Raw genomic sequence first — 12803 nt, 5'->3', positions numbered from 1 at the left:
GTGAAATAGGATGCCAAGTGTGAATAGTTTGGTTCAGCCTCAGACAGTGACCAGGGAAAGCGATAAAGTCAGTGACGAGATAATGGAGTTTGTGGATGGGAAAAGATAATGAGGGAGATTTTATGTAGGCGACGGCGGTCTCGGCCACCGGCTGAAGAGCCGGCAAAAGCCCAGCGTCACCTCTTTGGCATGTAATGTGGCACGCCTTCCCACAATAAGGCACTTAAGTGGACAGCGATGGGCCTTCCCTGGGAGTAAGGACCCTGGGGACGGAAGTCCCACCTACTGAGAACTGCTGGCCAATCAGAGGCCAGCAGCTCTTTCACTAGGCAGCACCAACGCAGAGGTGGTGGCTGCTGCCGGTAATGCACCCACCTGAGGCCGAGGATCGTTGAGGGACCCAGGCTCCAGTTAAGTCAGGGCGGGAGGGGTTTCACAGGCGGGTGGGTCTGGGGGAAGGGGTTGTGGGGGAGGTCGACAGCAAGGGCAGGGGGTGTGGCTCTCAGTGGGCCTCTCCTCTCCCCAGTGCTGCGTCCCTCGATCAGGCACTGTGTCCATGAATGGGCACTGTGTCCCCACCCCCCCCACCTCTGGGAGCCGGCAAGCAACCGGCACAGGTTTACGCGTTGTGCTCCCTGTGTGGCATCAGGCTCACCCACTGCTCGGCTAATGTCAGCAGTGACGGGAAGAGGCCTTTAATTGGTCATTAATTGCCCATTTAAGGACCTCAATTGGTGCCAGGGAGAGAAGACTGTCCACGGGCCTTCCTGCCATGGACTTAATTGGGGTGGAGGCAGGAAGTGGTGGGGTCCCTGCATCCAAACTCGCTGTAGGCGAGAGCATAAAATCCCCCCCAATTGCTTCAGTTTTCCCAATATTTAATTGAAAAATTTCTACTCATCAGGACTGGATATTGGGCGAGCAGTATGCCAAAAGGAGATGATGATCAGGGCAGGCTGGGTCAATTTGACACCCAACAGGAGACCAGGTAGTACAGAAAGAGGTTTAGTGATGTCACCAGTTCAGACAATGTGACAAGAGCCAGGCTAACCTTCCATGAATGTACTGTACTGTACATGTCGGCCATTTATAATAAGCTCCCCTCTCACTGAGTTAAAATGCTTTAACTGTTTACAATCGATGCAATAAGCAGTGCATTTACAACCCCAGCATCACCTTGGTATTTCTTCATTCATATCCTTATATGTTTTCACTCGACAAGAAGCTTAGAGAATGCACCTGCTATCATGCCCATTATGGGCTGCATGGATATCTGGGTTTTACTGCATATCATGGCAATAAAAGGTAATTTTCACTTTTGTATTGCTCCTTAAGGAAAACAGCCCTTAATATTTGACAAAGAGCTGCAACTGGTGTTGCCGTCCACTCCCCACCACTGTTGCACCCACCACACCCCCCCCACCCCCCAAAACTTCTAACCTATTCCTTATTTGGAAAAAGTGCTTCAAATTCTGAGGAAGGAGGCCATTGAATTTGGCAGATATGAGAAATTAGGACGCAATGTGCAGCTGTGTATTTATGATCGACACCTGCTTCACTCCCTTCTCATTCTATGGTATGTTAGATTAACTGTCAGCAAACCACATTGTGAAATTATGACACTCCTTCTTCTGCAAACTACGTACAAATTCTGCTCATCAGGAAATTATTGTAACCTCTCTTCCTCTTTTCTTCTCAAGATGTGACTGAGGAAGAACACGGTCTCAGTACATCCGGCCCTCCCAGTACTTTACGCCACACACAATCACGTTATGTCCTTCCCAAACACTAATTCAGAGACGTGCAACCCAGGGGAAATTAGAGAGCAAGCCTGAAGGGAAAGCACTGGATGACACACGAGTGAGCAACAGCAGCTGCTGGTGATGTGAATAGCAAGACAGCACTGTCTGGACCACGACATTGTGTCGTCTTTTGGCTGAAGAACATGACAATCTGCGTCTCATGGGTCCTGCTTTAAGAAAAACAATACTTACACCGCTTCAAGCATTATTGTGGGCATTGAGGGCCATCCCAGAGAGTGTGCTGCAACGCTGTCTAAATTGGAAGAATCCACCAGCAGCATGTGCAGGACATTGAAGCGCAAATGTTCAACTCTGCACTCTACCACAGAGTAAGTGACAGCTTCAGGAATATCTACACCAGACAGCCTCATGAAGGAGACTCCAAGGACAGTTTGCTTCATCCATGGATGTTTAGACTCCTGCCATTGAGATCTGGAGTACTAAATCGGAGAGGGCTGTCTCTCTGGCCTCCAAATTATTAGGGCTGGGTTACAGAAAACCATTAAACAGGGCTTCACTTATCTCATCTCTGCAAATCAGTAGCCATGTTGAGCCAGTGTCTAATCGCATGGCAAGAATGGGCTCGGATGATGCTAACTTTTTGGTATTCCCACCACCCCTCCTTCACGTTCTGCACATGTGACAGAATAGTCATAGGACTAGTGTGCCTCTGCCACAGCACAAGAGGCACAGCCAGCAGCCATTCCATCTCAGGCCGTTAGCTACCATAAGCTGAGGGCTAATTCAGTCCCAGGAGTTTCCTGTTACGACACAGCAGCAACTACTTACCAACTACTAATGCAATAACGCTGAGGAGAAACACATGCTTCATAAACTGGCACCAAGGGGAAGCACTGTGGTAAGAAACATTAGGCATGAACATAATATGGTAGCTCTTTAAAATTATTACTACACTAAAGTTGTCATTGCAAACATTGTTCATGCAAAGGGTTAGAGCTTGTTTTCATTGGATGGCGAATTGCTGTTCACAAGACAATGATCATTAAATGATAGCAAAGGGAGGAGGACGATGTAAACAAGATTGTTAATGCAGTGGCTAGTTGTGGAGGTCAAGAGTAGGTCTCTTACATGAGTGGCATAACTGTCTCTGGCTGGCAATGTGTCGTCCACCACATCCTCTGTTGACTGCTTTGACTCCTTTGTTGATCCTCTTGCTGTCCTTGAGGCCTTCTTCCTCTCCCTTTGTAAGTTTAATTTGTGCAGTACGCAGTACACAACCTTGGGACACTAGCAGGACTATATTGTAGAGCAATCCAGTCTCTTAAAATGGTGCCTTCAATAACACAATGGTGTGCTCCATTAGCACTCTGGTAAACAAATGGACCTCAATGTAACAGTGCTCAGTTGCTAATTTGGAATAATGCAGGTGTCATGAGCCATATCTGCAGAGAATTGTCTGACTCTCTCAAAAGCCATCCCAAGACTTGCCTTTCTGTGTCAAAGAGCACTGGTATTGTTGCTTGACTTAAAAGGAAGGCATATAGAACCTCCCAACTACACACTGAGAGAGTGGAATCCATTGCCACGTAGATACATACGTTGATTAATGGAGCAAGTAAGGCCATGTAGGTACATTCTATGACTCCTTGGACCTTTGGGATCCTAATACTCTTAAAAATAGTGCTTTATCATGCTGCCAATGATTGGTTACGTGGAAGGTGATGAAATTACTAGCTCCAGTAAACAATTCATATGTGATTTGCTTAATACATCAGTGCACAGCTGACTGAATTAATAATACCTAGTGACAACCTGGAATGGCTCCATAGCATAAACATTCAGGGCAGTAGTGACCTTAAGTCACTGGTAGCAAGTGGAAATGAGTTGTAAGTGCACTTGCTGCTTGTGGCATAACTCAGTGTTGGCATCTTAGTAAAATGAAGTCTCTGGTGGCACTGGTATTTGTGCCCCTGCCTGTATATTGTGGCGTTGGGATACTGGTAGGTGAGTGCCATGCATCTCTGCTGCTGCCTGACTAGCCTGACATCCCTCTGTTCCTCCTTTCCCTCTTCCAAAAAGCAAATTTGTAGGAGAATTCTCAATGGGAAATGCATTGTTTCCCGTCTGAAATGTTTGGGCAAGGTGAAATGGCAGCCCCATACCAAATGGCACAAACACAAATGGGGGAGAAAAGTGTTATCAGCGTTGATGCTGAGCACTTCAAGCTCACTTCCATCCAGCAATCCTGAATGCCCTTTCACATACTTGGCTGAGACATTGCAGTGCTACTATTATTTTTGGAGCTTAACTTTAGTTGCTGCCTTGGTAAAAACCTTGGACAAGGAAATAAAACGGTCACATTAAGACACTCAAAACAGTAGTCACCATGTTCTTTTTTTCCAGACCATATATGTGGTTTGACTACTGCTTTATAAACACTGAGGTGGCCACTCGTGATTTAAAAGAATCAACTACAAATTACCATCCATTTATTAATTTACAAAAATTCCATAAAACTCCAAATGATCCAGTCTGTAATAATGTGAATGGTCACATTTCTGACATCCATTTATTTCCCCCTCCCTTCCAACACAGACTCAGTTTTTGCTCTTTCTTTTGACCTGGGGTGGTGGTGGGGGGATTTAAGTCAAATTTTTATTTATATGAAGAAATTCTTTGGCCTTCAAATTACACAGTGAAATATTAGCACCTAAATATTTAGCACTCTCAGGTGATATTCCTCTGTCTGTTACTCTAACAGAGGTGTTAACCTGTTTATTTTAGGAATTTCATACTACATAATTTCAGGGTCTTTGTCTCCCTGGTCATTCAGGTTAGAAGCAAGCAGTCACATTTTTGTAGATTTCCTTTCTTGAGCTATTCATAACTAGAATAGTCCAAGGCAAGGGTACGGCAGAACAAAGAACAAGAATAATTGTAATATAAATTATCTAGAGTACATACCTATGGGGCTTTACAGAAGAGGCGACTCATAGTGACTGTGGGATAATTTTCATAAAATATTGTTCTCTAAATTGTACCTTGCCTGCATTGACTCCAAGAAATTAATCGGCCGTAACATAACAAATAATTTGATACTCAGAGAACAAAATATTACATTCATTTTTCCACTAATGGAATGGATTCAGTACCTGTAATAAAAACAAGAAATGCTGGAACCACTCAGCAGGTCTGGCAGCATCTGTGGAAAGAGAAGCAGAGTTAACGTTTCGGGTCAGTGACCCTTCATCGGAACTGACCCGAAACGTTAACTCTGCTTCTCTTTCCACAGATGCTGCCAGACCTGCTGAGTGGTTCCAGCATTTCTTGTTTTTATTTCAGATTTCCAGCATCCGCAGTATTTTGCTTTTATTTTATGGATTCAGTACCTGTGTTGAGTTAACTGATCTCATTCATGGTTGTCGTAGGGATATGACAACTGGAAAAAATTCTGAATCCTGATTGCTACTGTCCTACTGGAAAAGGAATGTGAGTCACAATGGACATAGACAGGATTGAACTGAGGTGGGTATGCTTGTACACTTGAGCAAGCTGCGGGCAGCTGACATGAAGGTCGCGTATTTCCTGGAAAGTTTCAGCATAACTGCGGTGTAAGACTGTGGTTACATCAACATTTGCATGTAATTGATTAAAGCCGGGTTTATGGCAAAACATTGTGCCACACGAATTTCCATGATTGTTTGCGCCACTTCTGGGTTGCATCCACCCAAACCCTCTGCCACTCATTTACATAGTGTTGCCCCCACTCCATAGATCAGCTCGCACGAGTTTCCTGGATTACCATGAATAATGCGCTGGCATAGATTCACACTTGAAAATGTAGCCCAAAGCTGCCTGATATTGGCTTAACTGAGATTTCTGAAGATTGATAGTAATTTTTTTTCACAATTTTTAAAAAGAAAATGTTAGACCTGAGACTTGCACTGTACTTAATCAAAATGGTGTCAGTCTCATTCAGAAGGACTTAAGCTTCTGGAATGGCCTTCCCAATTATCTGCATAATGATGGAAGAGGAGTAGTGGAGCTCTGAGAGTGATGGCAGTAGCCGACTCACTATTATTCCTATTGTTGGTGCTGCATTTGCATTTGCTTTTACATAGGCAATTGAGCTCTGCAGGAAATTTTGGCATAAGTTCCCCGTCTGCAAGGTCAGCACAGAAACAGGTGTAAATTTCATCTTATCTCTGCATAAATACAATCCAAGAAATTTCAGCCCTTATGTTCAGGCTAGTACACAAAGGGTGTGTTGGGCCCCAGCATGATTAGTCTTTCTTAGAAGGGAGATAAAATTGGAGGGAGGAAAATGAAATAAAGAGCCCCATTTATAATGAATAGAATTGTTTTATTATTGCTTTTCCATGGACCTTTCACCTGTGCCTTCTCAGTGGTCTGGCACTGAGAAATGTAATGCAACACTGCTATTGTGGGACAGCATTGAGATAAAAAAAACTTGCATATATATAGCGCTTTTCACAACCAACAGATGTCTCAAAGGTACCTAACAGTTAAATGAAGTACTTTTGAAGTGTAGTCGTTGTTGTAATGAGCCAGCCAATTTGCGCACAGCAAGCTCCCACAAACAGCAATGTGAGAATGACCAGATAATTTGTTTTTGTGAGGTTGATTGAGGAATAAATATTGGCCAGGACACTGGGGATAACTGCCCTGCTCTTCGAATGGTGCCATGGAATCTTTTACATCCACCTGAGAGGGCAGGCAGGGCCTCAGTTTAATATCTCATCCAAAAGACAGCACCTCTGACAGTGTAGCACTCCCTTGGGATGTCAGCCTTGATTTTTGTGCTCAAGTTGTGGAGTGGGCCTTGAACCCAGAGCCTTGTGATTCAGAGGCAAGAGTGTCCCAACTAAGCCACAGCTGGCACTAAGTGAGAGATAACCTCTGAGACGTGGAATTGAATGCCTTTACCTTTACATAATTTCCTATGATAACATTTCCACTGGTGCCAAGCCCACCAACTATTTAAGTTTTAAAAATAATTTAAACCCAGAAGAGTTTTTTAAATCGATATTCTACTTTTACCAATTAAAAAATGTTGGCCGTACTGTCAGCTGTCACTCAGTTAAAAGATCACCAGTTGTAAAAGGCTGGTAAGCAGCCATCCAAGCATTTGAGTTAGCAGTTATATGTAAATGTCTGAAACACTCCTCCAACCCCCTCCAACTTTATAAAGATGTGAGCAGGTGTGTGATCGCAACAACTTGCTCTTTGCTCCTTCTCAAATGCTGTCAACACTTCACTGGAAGCTGCAGTGTAAAGGCAGGATAGGTGCTGGTTTGAGTGAACATGAGCCAATATTCAGTGCCTCTCAAATACTGCTCATTTCTGGCATGAATTGTACTTTGTCCCTTTTAATTTTGCCCTTTTACACCTTTCCACTATATGTTCCTACAATTCCCAAGTTCACGGTCACTAGGAGTTTGCTCACATCATGACTGGGTCTGTTGCAGACCAATTATAGAGATTAAGTGCTATGATTCTTCAACACCTCCATTATCATTGTCTCATGCAACTACCAGGACAGTAGAAGGTGAACAAGATGGATCTCGGCCTTTTTTCATCCAGCAATACCTCTATTCCCGCGACTAATTTTTTTCCTTAAAATTGTGGTATCCGAGTTTATAATAAGTTTATTGCCAAGTATATATAAAAATATATATTAAACCATGTCTAATTGTTAATTTCATGTCTAATATTTTGGTAATGAGTTCCAGCAAAATTTGGAAGCTGTATTTCGTATCTGATTTTTTTAAAAACAAAACTCCTGCTGCACTTTTTTGTCACATGCTACACATTTGAACTTTATTGAGATATTGAGGGGAACATATCATTTTGGGTCAGTGGTTGTGCATCAGGCATGAATCATTTTCAGTGGTGAATTGATGGGTAAAGGATGGTTTTAGTGTCAAATTAGTGCTCATTACTGACAAGTAAAACAATTATTGAAGAACCTAAGATATACGTGAAAAAACCTGATCAATTGACAGTTAGAAATTGGCTGGAGTTTTATGTCCCCCAGGAACGGGCTGGAGGTGAGGTGGGGGGGGTGTAAAATTGAGTAGGGGGGGTGCCATTCCCATCGCCTACCCACCCCCATTGCAATTTTAACAGCGGCAAGGGAAGTGGAAAATAGCCTGTCTGCTCCAGGTCAATTAAGGCCCTTATGTGGGCAATTAATTGCCATTTTAGGGCCTCCTCCCACCGTCGTTGGTATACTGCCAGCGGTGGATGGCCACTTTGCCACCTGGGGAGACAGCCCAGTTAAACCAGGTGGCCTCCTTGTGGGCTGGGGGCCCTCCTGATCGAGCATCCTGTTCTGCTCTCTCGATCGACCCCTAACCCTTCACCTTTCCGGAGCCCAGCTGATTGTCCCCAGCGAGGCCCACACACCTAACTCCACTCCGGGGCTTCTTCCACTTGCAGGTCCTGGCTGGATGCAGTCCCAGCAGTGGCCACTACTCCCTGTGGCGCTGCTAAGTCTGAAGAGCTGCCGGCCTTCTGATTTGCTGGCAATGCTTGGAGGCGGTACTTCCTGTCTCAGAGAGGCGGAAGTCCCTACTTCTTCTAGTTAAGGGCCTGGGCCAGGCAAAATCGCTGCATGCCTTCAGGCCCAGTGGAGGTGGGCTCACGCCCGACTAGGCGAGGCCACCACCGCAAGGTAAAATTCCAGCCATTATTATTTTAATGCCCAGGCATCTTTCTGTGTGTAGCTCCTTTTTCATGACCTCTGAATGATTTTGTTTATTCATATTAGACATTAGAAGAGTTGAGGAATAATAAAAATTGAAATATACATTATATGAAGACCTTTTCTAAATTACAACAGTGACCACACTTCAAAAGTACTTCTTGGCTGTAAAACACTTTGGGAGTTCCTGAGGTTGTGAAAGGTGCTATATAAATGCAAGCCTTTCTTTTTCTTTTAATAAATTAGCAGAAATCTATATTTGCGTGTTGTACGTATATATTAAAAAAGCATATGACGTATGTGTATATAATATATCAAGAGGCCTTGAAATTCATCAGATGTTTTTAAAGAGCCAATATGTTCTCAGGTGTCTCCATGCAGCTCGGCTGGGGAGGGGAATCAAAGATTGAGCTGCTGCTGGTGTCAAAGCAAGTAATCAAAGGAAGGGGACAATGGGGTTGAAATGGTAGTGATGATTGAGAGATAGAAGGGGACGCCAGGATCAGGGAGGGGAGAGACCAAGCGGGAGGACAGAGACCAGGACCGGGGAGGTTAGAAACTGGGATTGGGAAGGGCAGAGGCTGAGATTAAGTGGGTCGAAGCAGAGCTGTAGCGATTGGAGGGGATGTAGCAGTGGCAATATGTGTGGGGTGGGGGGCAGGGGGGTGAAGTGATGGCTGGCAGCAGCTCTTTGAATGTGGGGTAAAGAGGAACATTCCTGCTCCTCCTATTCCACATTCATGCAGGTATATTTAAAGAACTTACCTTCTTGGTTGCAGCCTGTAACAGTGTCTCTAAGGATCACCTTTAGGCTACATGTAGACCTGGTTTTCCTGAATGCAACCAGTAATCAGGCCTTAACACTTGTTTCAGTCATGGGCACAACACCAAATTTTTGGCCTTTACCAATATGGCGGTAGTGCACTTCTGGCTTCTAATGAGATACTCTTCCTACACACCATATTAATGGTGTGAGTGATTGTTAGTCCTGGAATTCCTAGGCCATTATGTCACCACCATCATAACTTAAGTATATCTTTCATCTATTTAAGGACACATGCAGTGGTCACATGCGTAAATGAGTCAGAGGTAATAAAAATTACTTGGGACTCCCCTTCATCCTAGAAGGTACCCAAGTGGATTTCATTATACTCATCTATCCCAGTTCCTGGATGGACTTTTCTGTCACAAGTAAGAATATGCATAAAATCCCATTCGCGTCTCTCTGTTCAAATGAGGAAACTGTAATTTTTGTTGGAAATAATACTTCCTCCCTTTGAATTTCACAGTGGTTGGGAAATATTGACATGCACAAAGCACCTCATGTGTTGCAGATTGGTTTATTTTCTCTCTTGTCGCGTGTAGGTCAATAGATTAACTCTGATGTGGTAATAATAATTTATTTATGAACACCATGCTTGAAATTCCTCGATGTGCTATATTTAGCATGCTGGGTTTCACATTTGCGTCAAACTTGTGTTTGCACCATTGAAACAACATCATCGCTAGTTTAAATTGAGAAAAGAGTAGAGAAACAGACTATCAGTTTTACATCTTTTTGTTTTAGACTTACTAAAAGTATAAATAATGACTCAGCTAACTAAGATATCATTCCTTTATAAAAAAAATATTTTAAATGAAATATCAAATATAACACGCATTAAATGCTTTGGTTAAAATTAATGAACTGAGACACATTCACATCATAGCACATAGATCTACGCTAATTAATACTAGCGAGGCATAGTCATCTGTCAGTGACATGAGTACACAATGAAAACAGCACTCAGTAGAGACTGTTGCCCACTGACACGGCAAAGCAGAGTCTGTAGTCTGCCTGAATGCTCGCACTATGAGGGAAAGCTTTTCTTTGTTTCAATTGGATCTAGCCCAAGTGTGTTAAAAATGAAATGAATACTGGTGGCATTTTCTAACTCTAGTTGTCATACTGCACTACTCAGGTTACAGAAGTGACCATGGCTACGCAACAGCACCATCAATCTTTGGGCACAGATATCATGTCAATCATCTTCTCCCAGTGCTCGCTGGCATTCTGCTGGCCCAACCACAGAAGGATTTCTCAAGGTTGTCCCTCATTAACAATGCATGGTGTGCTTCCGGCTCATGTTGGACATGGCGTTTGGAATTCAGAAAATGGATGGCGGGGTGGGATGGGAAGGGGTAATGATGGGAAAATTCACACATTCATTAGTCCTTCAAAGCAGCAGCCACATTTAATGGGATGTGGCCACTTAAATATGGATGCATATAGGATTGCAAGGATGATTTCAGCCAACAATTTACAATCTGTGTAAACAGTATAAGTAAGTGAAATTTAGTTTTCAGCCTTTCCAAAACCAAAAGGACTATAACATTGTGTGCCATATATATAATGTGCTATATAAATGTGTGTACTTTCTTGTTAAAGGCAGATGATACTGTAAATATGTAACCGGTCAGTCAGCATCTGTAAGGACAGGTTAATGTTCAGGTTACATTAACCTGCCTTTTCTCTTTACAGATGGTGCCAGACCTACTGTGTATTTCCAGCAATAACTGTTTTTATCCTTTAAAAAACTTGATTTGAAAGCTCTTTATTGACTCTTTACCTTTCTTTGGTAAAACTGAACATGGTATTCTAAATTTTGACAGTTTGGTGTTACACAGAAAATGTATTTTATATTGTATAGTGTAAATATTGCTGTAATGTCAACATGCAGTATCTTTTGCAATTAAATGATTTGGACATTTGAATCACAAAGCTATGATACATCAAAAATATGAGTAGAGGATTTGTAATTGACAAATGTGAAATATACTGTATTTCACTGACGAGGGCAAACCTCATAACTCATAATTGAGAAAGACAGAAGGGAATTGTGTAAACAATTCTTAGTAGTGACTAGGTTGCCACCTTTTACCAGATCCAAAACCAGAGAGAGCGTAACTAGGTGCAGCTTAGGAAAAGACCTGTTTAATAATTGCATCAAAGCAAATTACTTCAACTGTGGTGTGTTAATTGTATTCAATTGGTTCAGGGGTAATATTTATTGTAATGCGAGCCTTTCTGCGCTGGGCACAATGAACATCATTTCTCTGCTGATACTCTGGGAACAATTCGCATAAGCCGGTTTTGATATTTTAATGTAAATATTACGATACAGGATGATAAAGTTCCAAGAAGAAACAAGCAGAAAACTAATGTTACCCTTCTTACATTAACAATTAAAAGAACACAGTATCTGCTCAAAGAAAATAGACTGTCCAACTGAAAACTGGACTAATGGTAACCCTTTCAGTGAAGCTGAATTCTTAATAAATGAAAATCTTTTATCTGTAAGCATTTTCCATTGTAAATTTGCATGCCCACATTGATAATGTAAACCTGCCACATTGTAATTTCAGCCTCCCATCAGTAGAGGTGCTACAGCACCAACAGTGGCAGGATGGTGTAATAACAGTGTAATACATTTATATGGGCAGTTTACATTATCAATATGAGCATAGGAATTTAAAATGGAAGTTTATAAAAGCATAAAGATAAAACGTACGACTTTAAAATGAATTTAATTGAATTATGTTTGTTTCCCTTCCCTCTAACTCCATTTCATCTGAAGAGTACACTTGCTCTTGTCTCCCTGGGTTGAATTTCATGTTCCCGACAGCAGACCCGGAAGTGGGTGCCATCGCCATGTGTGACATGTGCGGCTGGTCAACCGCGATTAGATGGCGAGAGGCCACTTACCATAATGGAGGCGCGGGGCCCAGCAATTATATGACGGAGTGGGCTCCGAGGCACTGATTGTGGTGTCAGATGACTCCGGAGCATGTGCTGGAGCCATATTTAAAGCCCTGCCAGCCCTGCTTGCATTGCAGCCTTTGAGACATTTACTGATTCTGTATTGCTGCTGGACTCAATGTTGTAATTTGTGGACCCTCTCACCCAGCACAGCACAGCAGAGGCAAAAGAGCGGGTGGCCCCACAGGGAAAAGCAGGAGGTGCGCCTCCACAGGGATGGCAAGAAGAGGTCATCCCACCTGGATGGAGATCACAGAGGAAGTAAACAGAGGAGGGATCATTCAGTATCTTTTGTAATTAAATGATTGGACATTTGAATCACAAAGCTATGATACATCAAAAATATGAGTAGAGGATTTGTAATTGACAAATGTGTAATATGCTGTATTTCACTGATGAGAGCAAACTTCATAACTCATAACTGAGAAAGGCAGAAGGGAATTGTGTAAACAATCCTTAGCAGTGACTAGGTTGCCACCTTTTACCAAATTCAAAAGAAGGGAGAGCATTAGTA

At 42.8% G+C, this 12803-nt stretch overlaps 1 long non-coding RNA gene across 1 annotated transcript; it reads left to right on the top strand.

Annotated features, from left to right (window-relative positions):
* The first annotated feature begins 2137 nt into the window (after positions 1 to 2137).
* LOC137351627 (uncharacterized) lies at positions 2138 to 11228 on the top strand. Its single transcript, XR_010969539.1, has 3 exons — positions 2138 to 2661; positions 5192 to 5288; positions 10452 to 11228. It is a non-coding gene; the product is annotated as an uncharacterized lncRNA (long non-coding RNA).
* Positions 11229 to 12803: the final 1575 nt, after the last annotated feature.

This window comes from Heterodontus francisci, chromosome 36, assembly GCF_036365525.1.
Source record: "Heterodontus francisci isolate sHetFra1 chromosome 36, sHetFra1.hap1, whole genome shotgun sequence".
NCBI lineage: Eukaryota > Metazoa > Chordata > Chondrichthyes > Heterodontiformes > Heterodontidae > Heterodontus > Heterodontus francisci.
The sequence above is the reverse complement of the archived record's forward strand: the minus strand, read 5'-3'. Positions and strand labels throughout refer to the sequence as shown.